Below are 20,254 nucleotides of genomic sequence, written 5' to 3' on the forward strand. Positions count from 1 at the left end.
AAGAAAACTAGCGCTAAACATTTTTAAGACGAGCCCAGCATCTCTCCTTTGGCCACCAGCTTAAAGCAACGGAAAAACAGCAGCAAACCTCCAGTGGCAATAAGAATATCTTTCCACAGACTCTGAAACTCTTTGCCTTCATTAGACATTTCTCTCCCTCTGATCCCAAAAGATCTAAGATTTTAACTCACATCTATATGCATTTCAAATAAAGAATTCTAGAAATGGTCTTTTTCCCATGTATTTCAGAAGCCGTCTATAAACAATTCCTCTACTCATTCAGGCCTAAAAGCAGGAGAGTGTCTTAGCTGCAAGATGGGATGAAAGCTGAACTCATGTCCACAAACTCAGAAGAAAAGCCAAAGTCAGGTTTTAAAGAATCAGACACCCATGACAGCCCGCATTCTTCACACCATGTATTTTTTTTAATTAAAATTATTGTTTTACCATGCTACTGGTAAGCTCCACATTTGAGTGCAAAATCACTCCTGCTCAGATATGACTTATTTCCTCCAGTGTCATGCACAATATAAACCCTATTGCTGCCGATGAGTTTGATAAAGAGCCCTGAACTGACTCACTCAGCTGAGCTGAGACCAGGGGAGGAATGAAGAGGACAGGGGAACCATGGATCCTGCAGCACCCTGGAAGCAGCAAACCCAGCACTACACAGAAACTCATTTCTCAGCTTGCCCCACTCTCATTAAACTCAAACGGATTTAGAAAAAAGCTACATTACCACAGTTGCTTCTGAGCCAACATTTATTCTGGCAGGCTATCATCAGAGCTATTGAAGTTTTTCTCTCTCTTTTTATCCTACTGAAGTGTTATAATAGGAGCAATAATACATTTACATTCACTTTATTCTTCCTTAGCATACAGTTCAAAATTCTATAAATGACACTCAAGTAGGTAGCAGAGGCATTTTGGCTGTACTGCTTACATCCTCCAAGCACTCAATCTCTCCACTGTAGGCTACAGCAAGGACTAAACCTGCCACTTCATACCAGCTATTGACATTCTGATTAAACAAAGCTGCCTACAGAATGGATTCTCCTCAAAATATCTGCATGACTCCAATCCACATCGATGGCTTCAGGATCAGCGAGAGATCAAGAATTACACCATGAAATAAACACATCTGCATCCCGGATCAGTATATCAGTCACAACAACCAGTTTAGAATCAATGGGCAACCCATAAGAGCTTTGGGAGTTCTGGCAGACAGTGTAAAACAAATAGCTCTAACACATCAAAATGCATTAACTCCAGGGCTAAGAATTCCCCAAGTCTTTTCCAAAAGTCTGGAGACCCATTTTTTACATTGGAGCCATAGAAGAGAATTTCTGTGGAAAGGTGAGGGCAGAAGACGAAAGGAAGGAGACTTGAGAAGCAGAAGGAAAAATGCTTATTATTTTGAAGAATCAAATGATTAACATGTTTACTTATACAATCCTGAACTAAGTTTTATGATCAGACATGCAGCACTGCTTACAACCTCTTCTTGTCATATGTATGAGATGGCCACCATATAGCCCAGCAATCTAATACAGCTGGGATCCTGTAATCCCTTATTGCTACCACACAAACTGAATGATACATGTACAGGAGAAGAGTAAGAGAATACTGCGGACAGAGAAAGAAGGGGAAAAGCCATGTAAAGTAATATGAAACAAGGAAAAGGAAAGACAGACAGAAAAAACCTTGCAGCAGTTGCCTTCCCAAAGAGCCTCTCCTGTATCAACCTGCAGGTCTCCCACTGGACTCTCTAACTATTAGAAATCTCAGACTCTCACCTGAGTCACACACATATATACATACACACAAATACTCCATTAGTAACAGAAATAGGGAAAAGGAAAGGCTGACCAGATAAGATGCATTCTTTCCAGCACAGCTAACTCCAAATTTATGCTGCTCAACTGAAAGATGCTATGTAATCATCTTGACCAACACATGGCAATTACTGAAGTGGCTGATGAGTGGTGCTAACCAAGAGCACTTGACTGCGTGCTGGCAAGCCAATAAACGATAGCACCCACCACATGTAAGCCAACAGCTCACATATAAAGGGATCTCAGATTAAAACCAACATAAAAATGGTCACTGAGATGTGTCTGCCTACCACAATAAACATGCTATTTTCTAGTCCCTGAAGATGTTGCCTGTATAATTTCAAAACATTTACTTTTTGTAGTCAAAATGAAGACAGATGTTTTAAGAGTTGACAATCTCTTCCCCTTACTGTTGCAGAGATGCGTAACAGAACCAGCCCCTACCTTTTCTGCACACAACTGCATGAACAGTTTTGTTAAACGCTGCAACTTGCTGACTGACTAACCATCACTCAAAATACAATATGGCTATCAAGTGTTTCACAGGCACTAGTGTTCATATCAGGGACAAATCTTGCCAATTCTTCCTGCAAAATGTCACAGAGACACAAATCTTCCTCAGTGCCAAAACGCTTTGTGAAAGACTCTCACTCTTTTCTTTCCCCATTACTGCAATATTCTTCTATTCCACATTGATGAATCCCATCAGAATATTTCACAGAAATCACTTTTATAACTACTGCATTGGCTCAGTCACTTTCCTCTTTGCATTTCTCGACTGATTCCCTTTTCTCTGCTCTTTCACACTTTAAAGCCCTCTACAATCTATCTCCATCTTCCCTGTCGTCTTTGCATGAACAGTCCAGATGTTGAATCGCACCTCTGATTAATCTACCGCCTATTTTTCAAGTCATAAAGCAAGCAAATAGGCCCAATTAGCTTTATTCCTTTTTTAAGCTACATCAACTCTACTCCTAAATTTTAAATTCTACTAAAAAGAAAAGAGGGTTAAGGCAGTACATCTTCTTAAGGTACATTTATACTCAAAAGGAAGCTTTGGCAGCAATGTGAAGTCCATGTTTGCCAGCTCTCCGTGGCTCCTCATATCAAAACAGAAAATGATTTTTCTGCAGCTCTGCAGATTGCAAATAGAACTGGTTTTCCTGCAACAAAAACTCCATGATTCATACTTATTCAACATTTAAATGAGCACTAGTCAAAAATTAATTCCACTCCTTTCCCTCTCATCTGTACAAGAAAATACTCTACTGGCATATTTTAATAAATGGACAAGGAACTGTATCCAAAAGTAGGTACAGAATCATACTTAAGCTTTCTAACGTCACACTTTTTCTTGATGCAGATATGCCCTTACTCATACATGTACCAAAGCAGTAGCTATGTGTAGTTTCTGCAGAAGGTAGAAGTTGCACGATGTTAAGAAAAAACCAGCTAATAAAAATTAGCTCTGTTAATGCAGTAAGAGACTTCACACACACACACAGATTTAGCAAAGTGACACATTTCACCAAGATTTAACTGCTGAGTCCTACAGAGCTGTTTTACATTGCCACTTTTTTTGATAAAACTGAGAGTCCCGGCTGTTGCAGCTAATGAGGCATACCTTTGCGAAGCACTATTCTCATTATAATTAAACCACTGCAGGACCATCATGGTAAAAATTGTCAAATCCAAAAGTAAACTACAGGTACTTCAGAAATCAAAAAGACAAAACATTTTCCTGACACTTACCAACTCAAATGGCAGGGGGAAAAGGTTTTACACATAAGGAAAACGGCTGTATTTCAGACACATTTTCAGATGAGTGCTGCTGAATTCTGGGCTGGGCATTCTGTATTTCTCCACATCCACCTTGGAAACAAAACCCAGCTCCAGGGCAGCTGCCCTGAAAAAGTCTTTTTGGAGAATAGCATCTAAAATGTGCTGTTAGGGCTGAGATATCACACACACAAAGATGGCAATCCAGAAGTAAAACAATTTTCTATGAAGTTTGTGGACAGAGCAGAAGAGAAAGTTTCAATCTGGACACATTTGGTAGCATAGGTGTTTTTTTAATTGCTGAAGATGTTTTTTTCCCTATCAGAAGACAGAAAGATTAGGGGGAGAGGGGAAAAAAAAAAAAAAGGAAAAAAAAGGAAATACTAAATAAAACTGTGACAGAGAAAGCAACGAACCAGACCAAAGTGGAACAATAAGCACCAAGAACTGAATAAAGCTGAAAATCTGTATCACTCATTTTTCCACCATGGTTAAAATATACTCAGTCCCAGTTCTGACAGGAAAGCAGAGGAGGGGACCACTGAGAGAGGCTTCTGTCCCCTTAGCTCCTGTTTCCTAATGGTTTAATACTGCACTTAGTTTTATATCAGCTTCCCTGGATTTTCAGAACCGTGCTTCCCTTCTTCATAATCCTCTTATTCATAAAAGGAAAAATATTTCGTATGATACTTAAGACTTCATCGGAAAAAACAGTTTCTTCTCCAAAACTTAAAACCTCACACCGTAATGCATAGAAGTGCATTAGACTTCACCCATGATGGGATGAAAAACTGGATAAATACAGAGGAAAGAAGGGAATTTATATTACCCTCAAACATAATTGCCAAAACTCCTAAATACGCTAAGTTCCTGATGGATTTTTTCTGCATGATCTCATCCTTACAGCATCTGGATTTGGAAGAGGCTCATTCAAAAAAATTCAGCTTTGTTAGTCTACAGACTTACTCTAGTTACTAATTTTTTTATTTTTTTAAACTCCTGACCTGAGACAATTTCTCCTTGCCTGTGTGTGCAACACAGACTGAGTGCTAACAAAGACAAGCTCCCACACCTGTAGGAAGTGGAGAATTTAGCCTAAAAATTCTGACTGGCATTTGACTTCACAGGGTAATACTTCTCTGGGGGAGGGGAGTTTCCTATAGCTGCATTAATTCAGGCTAAAAATACCCATGCTGACATGCTGTCATGTGAGAATCTCTTTGATTCCAAGAGTTTATTCAGAACCTTCGTGTTACTTTGAACTTTTTTGTTGTTTAATATGATCATCGCTCCATTTGTCATCATATGACAAGAGCAGACAATTACACAAGCTGAAGATATGTCTGCCAGTCATAGCATGCCATCTTGCTGCTGTCAAGCAAAGAGATGTGCCTCTACACACCTCGAGATTGAGTTCATTAAACCAGCCTGCAGGATATCCCTCGGTAATGACACAGATGAAAGACCAAATTAAAATTGCTTAATTCAGATACACAGTCTCTAGCATTTCCCACCTTGCAGTCTAACTGGTTAAGCTGCATGTTTGAATAAGCTCTCCTAACACAGAAGCAGCTCTAATTCTCCACTTCCACCACTTCTAATTAAAGCATCTAAAATATTTTCAGAATTTGTTTTGTACTTCCCTCAGTCTTGAACATCAGCTATGCTACTTAAAAGAAAAGCAAGCCCGGCAGCCACAGCCACATTTTAACATGTCTTCTCTCAACTGAAGCACGGAAACCAGCTCTCCTATGTTACAATTGCCACAGGAAGAGGTGAGCACACTGGCGATGGTGGGTATCAAGCAAAAAGCTGTGTGTCACCTCAGAGAGCTGTGTTGGTGGCTTTTCAACACTTACTGCTGCTTTCCCAAGGCATATTTGTTGCCTCCAAAGCCTTGGTGCTTCATTAGTAACAGCACATTACCTCCATGTTTCTCATCTAAAATCCAACTTCCCAGTAGAGCATTCTGAAGTACTATTTTTAACCATGTGCTTCTTGAAGTTTTTTTCATTTCCAAATATACAATACAAAGTTCTTTACTGCACAATTGTCTTTTTCTCATACAAACCAGATAGAAGAAGTAGTAAACTTAAAAAGCAAATATCCAGGAGTTTTGCATTAACATTTCGAAAAGTCCATGGGGAAGTAGTACCTACCTCAGTTAGTAGATTGAGCCATGTTTTCAAACAAAGCCTAATTAAAATAAGCTCTTCTGAATCTGAATCAAGAGCCAATTCACCAGCAAGGAGACATTTGCTTCACACAGAAAAATACTTTCACAAAATACTTTCCTGACACTGGCACAGCAAACATTCACTTTAATACTGACAAGACTATTTCCAAAGCCATTGCACTTACAAGTCTAAATAAAAACCTGGAATTCCAATTTCCATTATTTCCTCATTAGTGGCTAAACACATCAGAGTAGGGGGAGAAATCTTAATAAGAACAATAAAAATGCTTATTACACCTACAACATTACTACTGCATTTTTCAGGACAGCTAAATGTATCCAAGCTTTTATGTAACTACTAAAGTGTTTTCTTTACCAACATGATTTGGCATGTTATCAGCGACCCAAAGGGCAACAGGAAACAACAAAATTGATTTGGCTCAAAATTTGAGTTTTCCTAAAGCCTGATTCTACAACAATGCCTGGTTTTAAAAAAGAAAAAAAATATATATACTGTACATAATTTGGTTTTATTTTTAAAATATTCCCATGAAGCAGCTCTAATTCTAAGCCTGAATTCAAGGGTCAGACAGGGCTCTCAGCTGAAACAAGAATGCTGCGGTGGGCAGGGATGCAGCAACAGCCACCCTTGGAACAGGCAGCTAACCAGCCTGCCCTGGGGGAAGGGGAAAAAGTCACATTCCCTTTCTTCTCCTTCTGCCTTTTGGATGTAATAACTGTTTCTTTCTTTCTGCCATCCGACCTACAGAACAGCAGAGAGCCAGAGGAAAACAGGAGGGGAGGAAGACCTCAGGAGACCATTTGCCTATTTCTCATCCCCTCAAGGAGTACTCATGGCTTTCAGGACAGAATCTGGCCTCTTATTAGGGTCCCCCACAGCACAGAAGTCTCATCCCTGATCGACTTGGGTCTGCTCAGTGCAGGGACAAGGCATGGGAGCAGCCTGCGTGCCGGGAACAGCCACATCACAGGCACAAACCTTACCTCCTGGCACTCCGGCACCCATTTTCTGCCTGAGAGCACTCCCTGTCCCTCACAAAAGCATGTTTCCACTGCTGGGGGATTAGTGTAGCTGCCCATCCACCACACCATGCGCACACCAAAACCAGCGGCTTCCCAGCTCAGCCTCTCCTGTGCAGGCATCACCAAAGACTACTCTTAACTGCACCACGCCCCCAAAATACAAATGCCCCATGATGGGCTCAAACACTATTTCCGTCCACATTTCAAAGCCAAACTACTGCACCATGAGCCAGCTGAGCAAGGCCTCAACATTAAAAAATGGACACAACTTTGCCAAAGAGGTTTCGCTTTTTCTTAAAACAACCTCTTTAGAAAACATTCAGCACATTTCCATCTCTGTCAAGAGAAAGTGCTATGCTGCAGTTCCATCAGCTGCAGTTGAAAGCCCACTGTCTTTCTTCCCCTAACCTATAGACCATAGAGATGGACCCAGTGCTGCCAGCATAGCTCCTCCAGGTATTGCCTAAGTGCTTGCTACACCCCAGCTCAGCATCCTGGAGGCAGCCCTCCCACACTGCTGCCAGCCCCGCAGCAAACAGCAAATAATAAAATAGAGACTCCGAGGGAAATAAATGGTAGTGCTTACAGCGAGTGTAAATGAGGTGCGGGAAAGGGAGGGACGAAGGGCATTGGCTGCCAGGGATTTTCTTTGGGCTGCCACTGCTTCTCTAGCTACAAAGCACTGACAGAGGGAGTGCTGCATGCAACTTGCTCCCTGGAAGAGCACAAGACGAGGAGGCTGTTTGTCTTTTGAGCCTGAGCTGAGAGAGAATAGAGGCCATGAGAGCAGCAACAAGTGCAGGGAGGAGGTGACTCTTTCTCTCACGTCTGCTGAGTTACAGCAGCTCATATGCCTCAGTGAAGCAACAAATCTGGAAAAGAAGCTGACTTCCCTGCCTTCCCACTTCACCTGGGAAGACTCGAAAGCATCCTTGTCACACACCACACCTAGAGAAGTGCTGCTTTAGCCACAGGCCAATGATTTAGCCAACAAACATGGATACCACCAGGCGTTCAATGAGCTAAACATCATTTTGCTCCAGCATAGGAACGTGTCTGCATTATAGCGGAAGAGCTTAAGCAAGGACACAGCTTTGCCTGGCCATGTCGACTAGCCAGAATAAACCTCATAATCTAATTCGTATATGACTATGCCTAAGCTATCCTACAGTCACGTTGTTCAACTCACCCATGCCCAGCATGCCAGCAGCAAGCATGCTTCCAGACAGGCAACCCTCCCCACAAACCAAACTTGGCCCCTGCGGTGACAACATCGCACCCCCAACCAGGAAAGTGAAGGCTGCCTGAACTTTAAGCTGCAGCCTAAAGGCTGACACCATTTAGCTGATTTCATTTCCAAATGCGAAAGACAGGTCTCCAATATACAGACAACAAATCCCCACTAGCCCATTCTTACATTCAATTTGCATAACAGATCACTCTACAGCATTAGTGAAATTCCACGCTGCAAGCACATTTAATAAAATCATAGCGACAACGGCTTAAACAGCGCATTAGTTAAAATTCCTGCAATGCCTATTACCGGTGGAGTTACATGATATGGGAAGGGTAGTATGCCCTAATGAAACCTCACGCACACAGCCAACAGACTGCAACAAAGACTGAAAGATGACATGAGCGCTCCCACAGAAAAACAATTTAAGGCCTGAACCCCACCACCCCCACTACCAAAAGCCAGTCTGGCATCATGTAAGCAAAAGCCCTACTCCATGTTACATTCCGGGAGCCGCAAGCAAAGGAAAGGAGAATTGGTAGAGGAACTGTGTGCTCGGCCCCAGCACTGAGGCATGCTTTGCATTCTTAAGCAGCCCCCTCTGAAACCAATCATAGTTACTCACTAATTGGCTGGAAGGAACCTCGCTCAAGCCTTGACAGCCAAAAGAAGTACTCTGACTTCTAGTGACCGTAGGAGACAGCACAACTCCTCCAGCTGACAGTTAAGGGGAGGGCGGAAATCTGCATTAAAGCTGTGCAATTATTTAATTGTGACTGCTTATGATAATCAAAGTACTAGCAAAAAAGATGCACAAGACAGGAGCACTGAATTATTCGCGACCGAGGCAGGTATGGCACGGTAATTCAGACGCACATTTACACGAGTCAGGGCAAATGCTGTTAGAAGAGGGGGCTAAATTGTAGAGCATCCTTAAACCATCTTAGTCCTAAAATATTTTGCTCCAAGGTAAAACACGCACCATGTATTTTAAAGCATTAAGACACTAATTCTGTAAACAATAATGCCTCCAGCATGCACACCGCGTGCTGGAATGGATTCCTCAACTTGGCCTCATCACTTATGCATCTGATGAAACAAACACTGACAGCTTTTTTGCATTTGTAAAGGCCCCACAGCAGCTGTGGTGATCCCACCATAGAGCAATGAATTAAGCCTGAAACCCAGCTGGGTCTGCACAGAAGCCTTTTTTGCACAATACAGCAAGACTATCATTGTTAACCTAGGCATTATTGTAAAATATTCTGCATTACATTAAGAATGGAGATAGAGATGCCCTGGAAAATTAGCTTTAATAGGCAATTTATAACATTTAAAAATATGGATACCACATTGATTGCTAATTGACAACAAATTTCATCGTTTCATTTACACACAACCACAGTGAATCAGGTAATTAAAGAATACCACTTAAGCAGGAAACAAGACAAAATTAAGAAATAATCCACATTAAAGTTATAAAACACATGACAAACTTTTGTCATATGTATGAATTTAAAATAACTATCAAAATTATCAGTCTTGCGATCAGAAGGAATTTGAAACAGTCTTAGAGGAAATGGATGTATGCACACTTTCATCACTGTTAGAGTTTCTTGGGAACTAAAGCAAGCAGCTTAAAGCATTGCATAGTAATACTTAGGTATTGATTGTATTATTTTTCCACTTTACAAGTACATAAATATGTACTGAAAAAAGAGTCAAGAATTACTCGAGGAAAAAAAAAGTTGGAAGTTATTAACTGGAATAGAGTTTTCACGGACAAAATCCATTGTTTCAAAATTGAAACTATATTCTTCCATTGCATTTATCATTGTATTTAAGAGGCCAGAGAAATCAAAATAACATTGTGTCCTTTATAAAATAGACTATTCAGCTCATCTTGCTTACTTATTAAGAACATTTCTTTAAGACTGAACCACAAAAACATCTCTTTTTCCAGGAATGCAGAGACATGCAAAAAATGAAGCTAAGTTGTGTAAAACACTTAGAAGAATTCAAGGTGCTATCCTACTGACATGAAAAAAATTTAAGCCTGTCCTCACAACTTCTCAATGTGAGGAAACCACTTCTCTCAGTCCCACACCAGAAATACACGTTCTGACTTCAAGTAGTACATTGGTAGATATTATGCGAGGTTTCTCTTCCCCCTATTTCTTCTTTGTCTATGGGATTAGTCAGCTGTGTACATAGAATTCCCAACACCAACTCTGCACAGGCTTCCCAGTGATGCCTTTCCAAGTAAAGGTACCAAAAGATAAGTAGAGAGCAATGATGAAGTAGGAGAAGGAAAAGAGTCACAAGGAAGCAAACTGGAAATAAGCAGCTAACTTAGAGGTAGGAGTATGGTTAGCAAAAATAGCAAGATGAAAAATATCTTCCATTTACCATTTTTAAAATGCATGCAAATCTCCAGAACGCAGAACTGATCTAACCAGAGAAACTAAACTCTTATTAAGAGAAACCAAAATTACAGGCAGCATCAACAAAAAAACTAATTCCTTTTATTTGTGGCATTGCCTCTGTTCCCAGACCTTTTTTGTTTTCAGCACGAGGAACTGAGGAGAAAGGAAGCAGAAGGAAGGGAGACAGAGCAGAAAGTTAAAATGTTAAGGGGGTGAAAAAAAAAGGGCTGGGGGATATTAGGGACAAAATGTACTTCAGACTCTGTGCCACATTTGGCTAAACTGAAGTAAGATCCAATTGGCAGCTTTTGAACATATGACCCTCCAAAGGCAAGCTGTCAGCTTGATAACAGTCGAAGGAAATAAATGAACAACTCTGTACTGTTCTGAAACTCCTGCGTAATGAAGTTACAGTTTCATCCTGGAAGGTGGCCAAAAAACACAAATCAATGAGCAACCAACCTCCCATCATTTTTATCACAACAGTAATACTCATCCAAAGGTAGGTTGTTATTAAGCCCTAGTAATATTTGCATTGGTCCTCCACACCAGAAAGTTCAACCGACAATAACAAGAAGACTCATTGTACTGAGAAAATGTGGGCAGAGGTACTTTTCAGAAGTGACAATAAAGCAGCTCTACAACCTAGTCCAAGATGAGCCAGACACATGAATCTTCTACAGAAAGAACTGTGAGATTACCAATGCTGCCAACACAGAACAGCTGAGCAAGTTTACTTAGATAGGCATTAGACATGCCAGGCACTGGAAAATATCATGAAATGAGGCTGTATAGTGTTACACTTTGCTCCAGAGAACTTTCTCATGCTGAAATATGTTAGTGTAAAAAGACAACTAAAGTTTTGCAACAGGTAATCCTGAGAGCAGACACTTGCACCCTCAAGAACCTAAAGGCCATGTCATTGTGGAAATTCTCTTGGTTTCTCTCTAGGGACTTCCTGCACGAACAATCAATCAAACCAATTAAAAAAAAAAAAAAGGCCATGGGAATGACAGCAACCTGGGAGACGCAGATTTAAAACTCTGTTTTTGACAGTTTTATATTCTCTTATCTGTCACAGGATTAGGAGCCCTGATAACCAGTTCTCTATAACTGAGATTTCCTCTACTAGATGTTGTCCTACTTTCTAAGCTAAACAGTAGATCAATCACCCTGTATTAGAATTGTTCATATAGTCTTTGTCTCAAATAATGACAGCTATTCAATCTTCCTTCTTACGTAGTTAAAAATTTATAAGATATTACTTCTTTTTTCAGAAGGTTGCCTCAAGAGACCACCTATTATTCTGTTCTCCTTAACTAGACTAGTTTATGCATGGGCTTAACATTATTCACGTGTGTTGAAATTAAACTATGTATTAACTCCCTCAGATCAACTGCAGATCCTTGCTTTTATTGAAAATGATCTAATCACCAAGAAAGTCAGTGGATTGGAAATTTGTAAACCAGTTGAACTATCTTTAATGGCATTCCTCCACAGAGGAATGAGTTTTCAAAGCTGAAATGCTATACTGTGTTGCTTCAGCTTTGTAACATGTGGGTACACGACTAAAATACTGGGTCTTCTCTGGTGGGGAAAAAATACTTGGACATTTCAAGAGCATGGAATTAAGGAAGAAGCAGTGCAACAGAATGAAGTCTTTTAAGGAAAAAGGATAACCCTTCAGCCCAGATGCTATTTACTGCTCCATGAGAACAGAAGAACAGTGATAAATCACCTATACAGAGGATAGTTGGGAACAATTTCAGAACACCTTCAAAAGCATGCCTGAACAGACACCTTCAAAGTCTTTTTCCAAAGGCAACAGCATAGTTTGCTCATATATATTCTTTGTTAAAGATGAAGAAGCATTTACCTCCTAAGCTATCATGTCCATCAGACAAGCTGTAGCTGACCTTCTGAAGGCATGACTACAACACAGTGCCGGGGGAGCACACACAGGTAAAAGCAGCAAAAATACTCCCAAGATGGGTAAAGACAGGGACAGTGGCAGGACCTTATCAGGAACTCGGGGCAAGCCTCCTCCACGTGAGCAGGACTCCAACCATGGATAAATATCCTGGCTGTTTTTCTCACATTATACTAACCTTGGTTTCACAAACTGTGCTGGAGGGCAGGTTAGCTCTCCAGAGCTGAGCATACTCCTGCTTCCCGGACAAAGCCCCAGATGCAGCTGCAGTCACATTTGTAGTGTGCAGGCGATAAACTGACAAAGATTTGAAACACCTCTGAAAAGAGCTCATGTGATGGAGACAGATTCTGAGACTGCTGATAACCAGACAGTCCCTTAGCCAGTACCACCTACTCATGGTTATGCAAGGTGAACTGGAACAGAAAAAAGGAGAGAAAGAAAAGTATGGCAAAGGCATATCCAGAAAAAATCTTCCAAAAAGCTAAAAAACCTCTGACCACTTTGCCAGAGAATCCCTCTGGTGAGCTCAATGCTATTTTCCAGAGGGGAAAGCAGGACACATACAGATAGGTGTATGCTGCTCCTGGTCCTATTTGGGCGAGGAGGCAGAGCCTAGCAGGAACGGCCTGACTAGTCACCAGGCATGAGGAGACCAGTGATTACAGTGCATTAAGAGATGGGCAGTTTGCAAGGGGGAAAAAATGACAGGCTCACCACTGGCAGGATCTGAGAAAAGTTAGCGACAAAAAGGAAGTGACAATTTACTCATTCACTTTCCTCCATCCAAATTATAGAACAAGTAATTTCCAAAACGCCTACTGGGAATTAATTTCACGGCATCCTTGACTGCAACAGTAACAGGCATAAAATGACACGAAGAAAGGAAGAGGAATCAACAAGAATGTAAGAAGATATGCTTATGGGGGGGGAAAACGTAACTACATCATAAACACATTTCCTTCTTCTGCATGATACACAACCAGCTTTCATAGGAGCCAGCTGAAGTGGTATTATAATGAAATACTAAGTATGAGATAAAGAAATTGTATTACCCAGAAGACTTAAAGAGACCACACTTTTCTTAGTATATTTATGCTGAAAATTGTATTCCTGATCTCCAAAGCAACAGTGTCCAGAAATCGTTATTCCTAGTCTGTCACCCAGGCTTGAAGAAATCTGACTATTGTTAGCTATTTTGGAAGGTCATACTCAAATGAAGATTGCAGGGCTTCTTTCAATAATGGAAGCTATGCAGTGGTTTTTATGACTGGTCAGTCGTGTCACAAAAAGCTGCTCTTGACTGAAAGAGCATGAATATTAATGGCTTATAAATAAAAGCCTTTAATGTACGTGAAATATGAAATTAGCTTTTCCTGAATGCTCACATCAGCAGGATTTGATTTCCCAAAAGTTCATAAAAGGACTGTAAAAAGGAATGGTCAGGGCCACGTTCTACTTTTCCTCCATAGTATTTGCACATTAATACACAGTTTGCTGAGCCTTGCAAAACCTAAGTACACAGTCAGTATTTTCTACAACCAACACTCAAATTCTGCACACAGGCTGAGAGGTAAGTATCAACAGTACAATCCATCCCCTTCCAAAGTATTTCCTATGAACCTGGTCCCCCAAATGAGCTTCATGAACCTCTCCTCATATCCCTGTTTGGCCTTCAGGAAATGGAAACAATACTGTGACAACAGTTCATTCTGCTTTCCTACAAAGAGAGATGGTCGTAACTTTACAAGAGCTACTTTCATCACATAGGGACAAAGTGGATAGAGGAGCTCAATCAGAGAAATACACAGAAAAGAGAGGGAGAAAAGCACAGCACCGGAAGAAAAGAAGAGAGGGGGGACTGAACTGTAAAAATGCCAGTACTATGCACACTAGGGAAAGAAAAATAACAATTATTACATTTAAATAAAATATTAAGAGGCTAAGAAGCAAAAAGGAAAGGAAACATTTCAGGGGGAAACAAAAACCAGGCAGCACTACATTTAGTAAAGCCATTAAAACCATTAAATGGCTATCATCCTCTTAGAAAACTAACATTCCTGCCTGCAAATACTTGCACACACTCTTACACAGGAACGGCAAAATCTCAAGCCCTGAAAAGCGCTTCGGCATGTGCTTAACTCTCAAGCCCCAAGTACTTCAGCTGACGTCAGTAAGAGTATTCATACATTTGAGACAGGCACGTGCTCTAGCGGCTTGCTGGATCGAAACTAGGGGTGCAGTTCCACAGGTTTTTTAATCCACAGCAGGGGCAAAGAGGTCCTTGGGCCCCACTGCTCCCTTTACTGTGCCACTAAAAAGTCTTTGCAGGCTTGCACTGAAACCGTGCCATTTAAAGATGAGAAGGTGAAGGGAAAAAGCAGAGCATTGGCATAAGTGACAATTTCAGTGACCCTATTTCACATGCAGCTCTTTGGTCGTATTGATATGGCCAAAGCACTATAACAGGAAGGAATGAGTCATGGGGTCACCACTGCTGGCTTCAATGGTGAGAAAAAGGCATGTGATGCCACATCCTGCTCTTTCTATAATTATAGGAAACCTTGGTTTTTGTAGCTTCTTGATCTGACATGGTTTGCCCTTCTCACACTACTCGGAAACCTGAGGCAAAAATACATCAGCACTTCAGTTCACTTGTACATTCAAAAGACACTAGTAGTTTTAACAAAAGAAGCAGCTATCTGAACTGTAGTACAAAATAAGACAAATAAAGCTAAGGGAAATTTCTGAATGAACTCCCTCCTGTAAGCAGGTCCTTATGCTAAGATGTAGAAAATAGAACAATACACTTGGCTTCATTTCCACAGTGGAGGTCTTGTATTGTGGGGTGAGTGTGTGGCTGTTGAATTAAAAAAAAAGTAGTAGTTCTTTTACCACATTTAGCAGTGAAACAGCCTCCAGTAGCACAGCTATCTTGTTTTTATTTTCTTCCCCTTTTTTCATCTCTTGTTTAAGTAAAAAATTGTCCAAATCCTACTTAAGCAAGCATAACACGTAACAGGGGTACATTTTTAATCCTCTTCTAACATATTTTAGCACTTTGGAAATTATTATGGCATTTCCATGACCACAGGCACCAACACCTTCAGCTTCGTTTTCACCTGAGAGGCCTAACTTCATTTCAACTTTATTTAATATTCACCATGCTTCCAGTAGTAAAACAGTACAGCAAAATCTAACCCGAACAACCCTTAGAATGGACAAGGACACCTAATTTTGCTTGATACGAAATAAAACGTATCTTGACTCCTATTTAGTCATAATTTCACAGCCCACTGAAACTTACTCTATTGCTAACAGACGCAATCCTACCCCTCTCTTGCCACTTCCTTGTGTGCCCCTGCAACACCTTCCCCAGACCAAGTATTTTTCCAGCTACATCACAAATGGCAATTTTAAATGAATCCACATTAAAAAAATCAACTGCATTTTGTTAGTTCACTTTTAACCTGGAAAGTCCCCAATCTGTGGTGGGAGTTATCCCCCAGTTACACATGTTGGCCTTCAGAAGACAGGGGGAACAGGCAGCCAGAGGGAATATTACACCACTCAGGAAGCAAGTCTGCAAGATGGCAATAGGCCATGAGAATTTTCAACATTATCACTACACTTCAAGAGGGGGTAAAAAGTGACTATCAATCAGGAAACCACATCTCAGGCGCCCATCTAGGTCATCCTTATGTGAAACACACTCACATTAAGGCCGTCATTTGGAACACCATCCAAAAACAAACCACGTACAACACCAGCCTAGTTATCAGTCAACTTAAAAAACAATAATAGAAATCCTTCTTTTCACTTGGTTTTGAGTTTTATAAACTCAAATGTCTGGACCAAGTTTTGTAGGGCTCAAACCAAAACAGAAGCAGTTCTTTTTTTTTTCCTTCCAGCTCAAGTTGAGTTAAGAAGTTAATTGATCTGGCATACATGCAGGGCTGGAAATTTGTCTTACAGGGGGTTTTATATGCACACTGCAGCTGAGAGATTTAGCTTACAACTTTGATGTACCAAAAAGAACTCTGTGGGACAAACTGGTTGAAGGTAATATCCATGACATAAAAAGGCAAGAAAGAAGGAAAGATATCCCTTCTCTAAATAACCCTTTGCCTGCCTGAAAGGTATCTCATTGAAAGAAAAAAACCTATAAACATATGGTGGTAGACTACATCATCTTAAAAGTCTAAATGCAATTTCTAGGCTATGTACTTTTTGGGCATAAAGATTCCCAGTTTCAGAACATCACAGAAAATTATATGCTAAATATAACAACTCATAAAAATAATGATAAGCATCTCAAAAGAGTGAGACGCTGAACAGACTCTTGTCCAAGACTCATGGTTTCTGTCCACTTTAATAGTAGCAACCTCAAAAAATATTTGTACATTGCAATTGACTGGACCCACATGCTTTACATCTGCAAGTTCGCCTTTGTATTTCTTAAAAATGCAGGCCATTCAAAAACGTAGCTAGAAAATCGTTATTTAGCTGTTTAAATGGAGTTGTCAGGGTCCAGGAAAAACTGAATTCCTGTTACTGAGGAGCCTCAAAAGCTTACTCTTTCGGTTGGACCCCCCCCAAAATGCAGTGTGACTACCAGGATGCCTAGCACAAGACTGAAGTTTACCCAAAGCAAAGATTTTTTTTATTCAGAAAAAAAAAAAAAGCATAATCCTTAAAGAGAAAAGAAAGTCCATCCTGTAGCATACAAATGCAAGAAAGGACACAGAAGACCATCCTGCTCTTGTGGGCAGTGAAGGAAAAAACCGTCACATCGAAATGCCAGTACACAACACATCCAGAAATATTGTGGAGCATGTATCTCTACCCACTCACATAGATCTGTTTTAAAAATAGGCATGGAGTATGCATATAGCTGGTAATTTCTCCAAATTCACTCCCATCGTTCTTAATTTAAAAGCACTAATCTGCAAGCAAAGCTAAAAATGAATTGCTTGCAATATATAGTTATCCTGACTTGGCTCAGACAACACAGTATCAAAGTGCAAAACTAAGATTAGCAGATTATGTCAGAATGAGCTCCCATGGTTTATTTTTGAACTTTATAAATATCGTTAGCCAGTCATCATAGCGTGTGTGTGCCAAAACACGCTAATCTCCTGCAACCATCACGTCATCCAAAAGATGTCAGACAAGCAAGGCAAGATTAAAGAACTGACAGCAGAGCACAGGGTCTTGAATACCACAAACCCTCCTGGAGCACAGCAGCAGGCCACAGTTTCTCAACTTGATTCTTATTTTTTGCATTTCTCCTCTAGCCTTTAGAAAGTAAAAGAAATATAGTAACAGTCACAGGTCCAAAGCCACCTTTTTGCAGAGCAAATCAAGGGAAGAACCTGGCAGAAAAGGCCACAAGAAGCCATGCAGCAAAGATGAAGCAGATTACAGAGGGGATACATTTAGAAAGGATTTAAGTCATGCCCCTCAAGTGATGTAATTACGAACTCTTCTGCAGGCATAATCACATTTCTGCTGAACTGATTTTAGCAGTGTCAAAATGTCTGAATGCAACTATAGCAATCCTACAAGCACTAAACTGAACCTGACCAGAAACTACTTGGCCTAGATGCAGAAAGCATATGCGAACCCTAGTTTAGGCTCCTCATTTTGTTTTCAATGCATGTTTTTAACCACAGAATCCCATTTTTTAGGCACAATTAAAGGAGGGTTTTATCCTCCAGATAAAAATAAGGGATATTCCTCATGACACATTAGTCCGGGTGGGACAAGACATTTGCTGCAGAAGTGCTGAAGCAGCTTCACATGCCACTCTTCCCCTCGTGTACCAGTGAAATGATGATTTCCACCTGAGCCTTTTTTTATCTTGCTTCCACACTCAGCCAAGCAGGTCACTCCAAAAGGCTTTCTGCAGCAGCATAAATTAAGCCAATAAACTTGGCACGGGAGCAGATGGGGGGCACTCACAGCATCCGTCTGCTCGCAGACCAGGGAGCCGTGATCCCCAGCCGAGAGCCTGGAGACACGGCATTCAGCAAGGCCATGGTCTCAGCCACCGCTCAGCTGTGCAGCTGATCATGGCCACGCTTGCAGAGCAGTGTTTTACAGCTTCGGACCCTTCATCTGCATAGGGAAGGGATGGACAAAAATAAAGGCCGCACGAAGGGGAAAAGAGCTAGCAAATTTTCAAACAAGACCTCACTGCTATAATTAAAGGGTTTATTCCTTTCCCACAGCCCACCACTGGAAATACCAGGCCTCTGTCGGATTACTGAAGGAACAACATCAGAACAGGATGTCATTACACGAGGGAAAGTGTGAAACCCGAGCAAGTGAAATGGCAAACAGTTTTAAACCTTCTACCTACTGATTCATTGAGGAAATGTTTTTGTGACTGACTGAAATAAACCCACCCCTACAAATGAAAACCAAGAGTTCCCAAATAAAACCTGCCTGTTAAAAACCAAGAAGGATCACATCCAATATTCCCAGAAGTAATAAGCCAGCAAAACAACCAACCCATCAAAGATCTAAGAGAACACCAAATACATTTTGGCAAACATATTATTTCCTGTATCTGAAATTCAGTGCCAAGTAATCCTCACATGCTAGACCTGAATTTTACAAGCAATTTGCAGCTTTCAAGTTTCCTGGTGGCTTCCTACCACTTAAAAATGCTTTAAATAAAAAACAGTAGTTAAGTATAAAAAGTATATGTGTACCGTACTCCATCACTCGCTTGGACATTAAACTCCAGGTACAATTTACCCTTTGCTCTAAAGACCTAACAAAAGGTTAAAAACTGTCAACTGAAGTTTTGGCCTGTAGTGCAGGGACATTTAGGGCCATCAGCATCAGGAAATGCTTAAGGGAAGTTCAGGTTTGGCAACACTGAAATTTGCATTATTAGACTTGAATGTTAATGTCCCGTTAATCTTACACAGAGGCAGTCAAATCCATCAGCACTATTGTTTTCAGACTGTCTGCCCACTAAGGCAAACAATGCATCATTTACACTTGGTTTACATTTATAGTTGGGAAGAAAGCCACGCAAAGGACTAAGGGGGAAAACCAGAATGTTTTAAATGCAAATTTGGATTTAGAAGAAGCATGTATTCCTCTGCAAATTCCACATCTGCTAGATCACACAAAAGCTGGGTGCTTGCAATAAAAAATAACAAACGTGTTTCTGCTTTTTTTTTCCCTACTTAAAAATTACCTTTAAAGCCTCCCTTTCACTTGACTGCTGCAAACTGGAAACTTTAGAAATGAATGCAGCTGGTCTTTCCTCTCCGTCAAGTTCAAGTTGATTGAATTCAGTCACTATACAATAAAAATGGCCAAAATCAACCCCTAAATCAACCCCAAAAAAACCATTTCCTTCCTCCTCAAGAACTTTCAGATATGTTCAAACCAGGAAATAACAGTAACGTGTAAAAACAAAATATAAACTTTAATCGTGGAGTCTCTTTAGCTTTAAACTATGAGATTTAAAAATTGACCTACTTTATGTAATACTCACACAGCTGAGTCATCACAGTATCAACTGGTCTCTATCAGCTGCAGAGTATGATGATCACTGAAAAGAAGCATCCATAATGAAATGCCTCTTTTATTTTATTATTATGCCAAAAATAAAATGTTAATCTAACAGTCCAGACCATAACTGGGGAGGGGAAAAATTTTTAAGAAAGTTGGAACTGCAAAAAGTGGTCCCTGTAATGCAGATGCCATGCCTTGTAGTAAAAGCCTGTAAGCTACAGGATAGAATATTGGACAAGGCAGCAGAAATACAGATTAGTTCCAACTCTGCCGCTGTTACAGCATGTAGCT

General features: G+C 40.6%; 1 protein-coding gene across 2 annotated transcripts in view; it reads right to left on the reverse strand.

Annotated features, from left to right (window-relative positions):
* The window catches only part of JARID2 (jumonji and AT-rich interaction domain containing 2), a 216,039-nt gene that overhangs the window by 190,255 nt on the left and 5,530 nt on the right, over nt 1-20,254 (reverse strand). The gene's annotated exons all lie outside the window — the stretch shown is intronic.

Source organism: Pseudopipra pipra, chromosome 1 (genome assembly GCF_036250125.1).
Source record: "Pseudopipra pipra isolate bDixPip1 chromosome 1, bDixPip1.hap1, whole genome shotgun sequence".
NCBI lineage: Eukaryota > Metazoa > Chordata > Aves > Passeriformes > Pipridae > Pseudopipra > Pseudopipra pipra.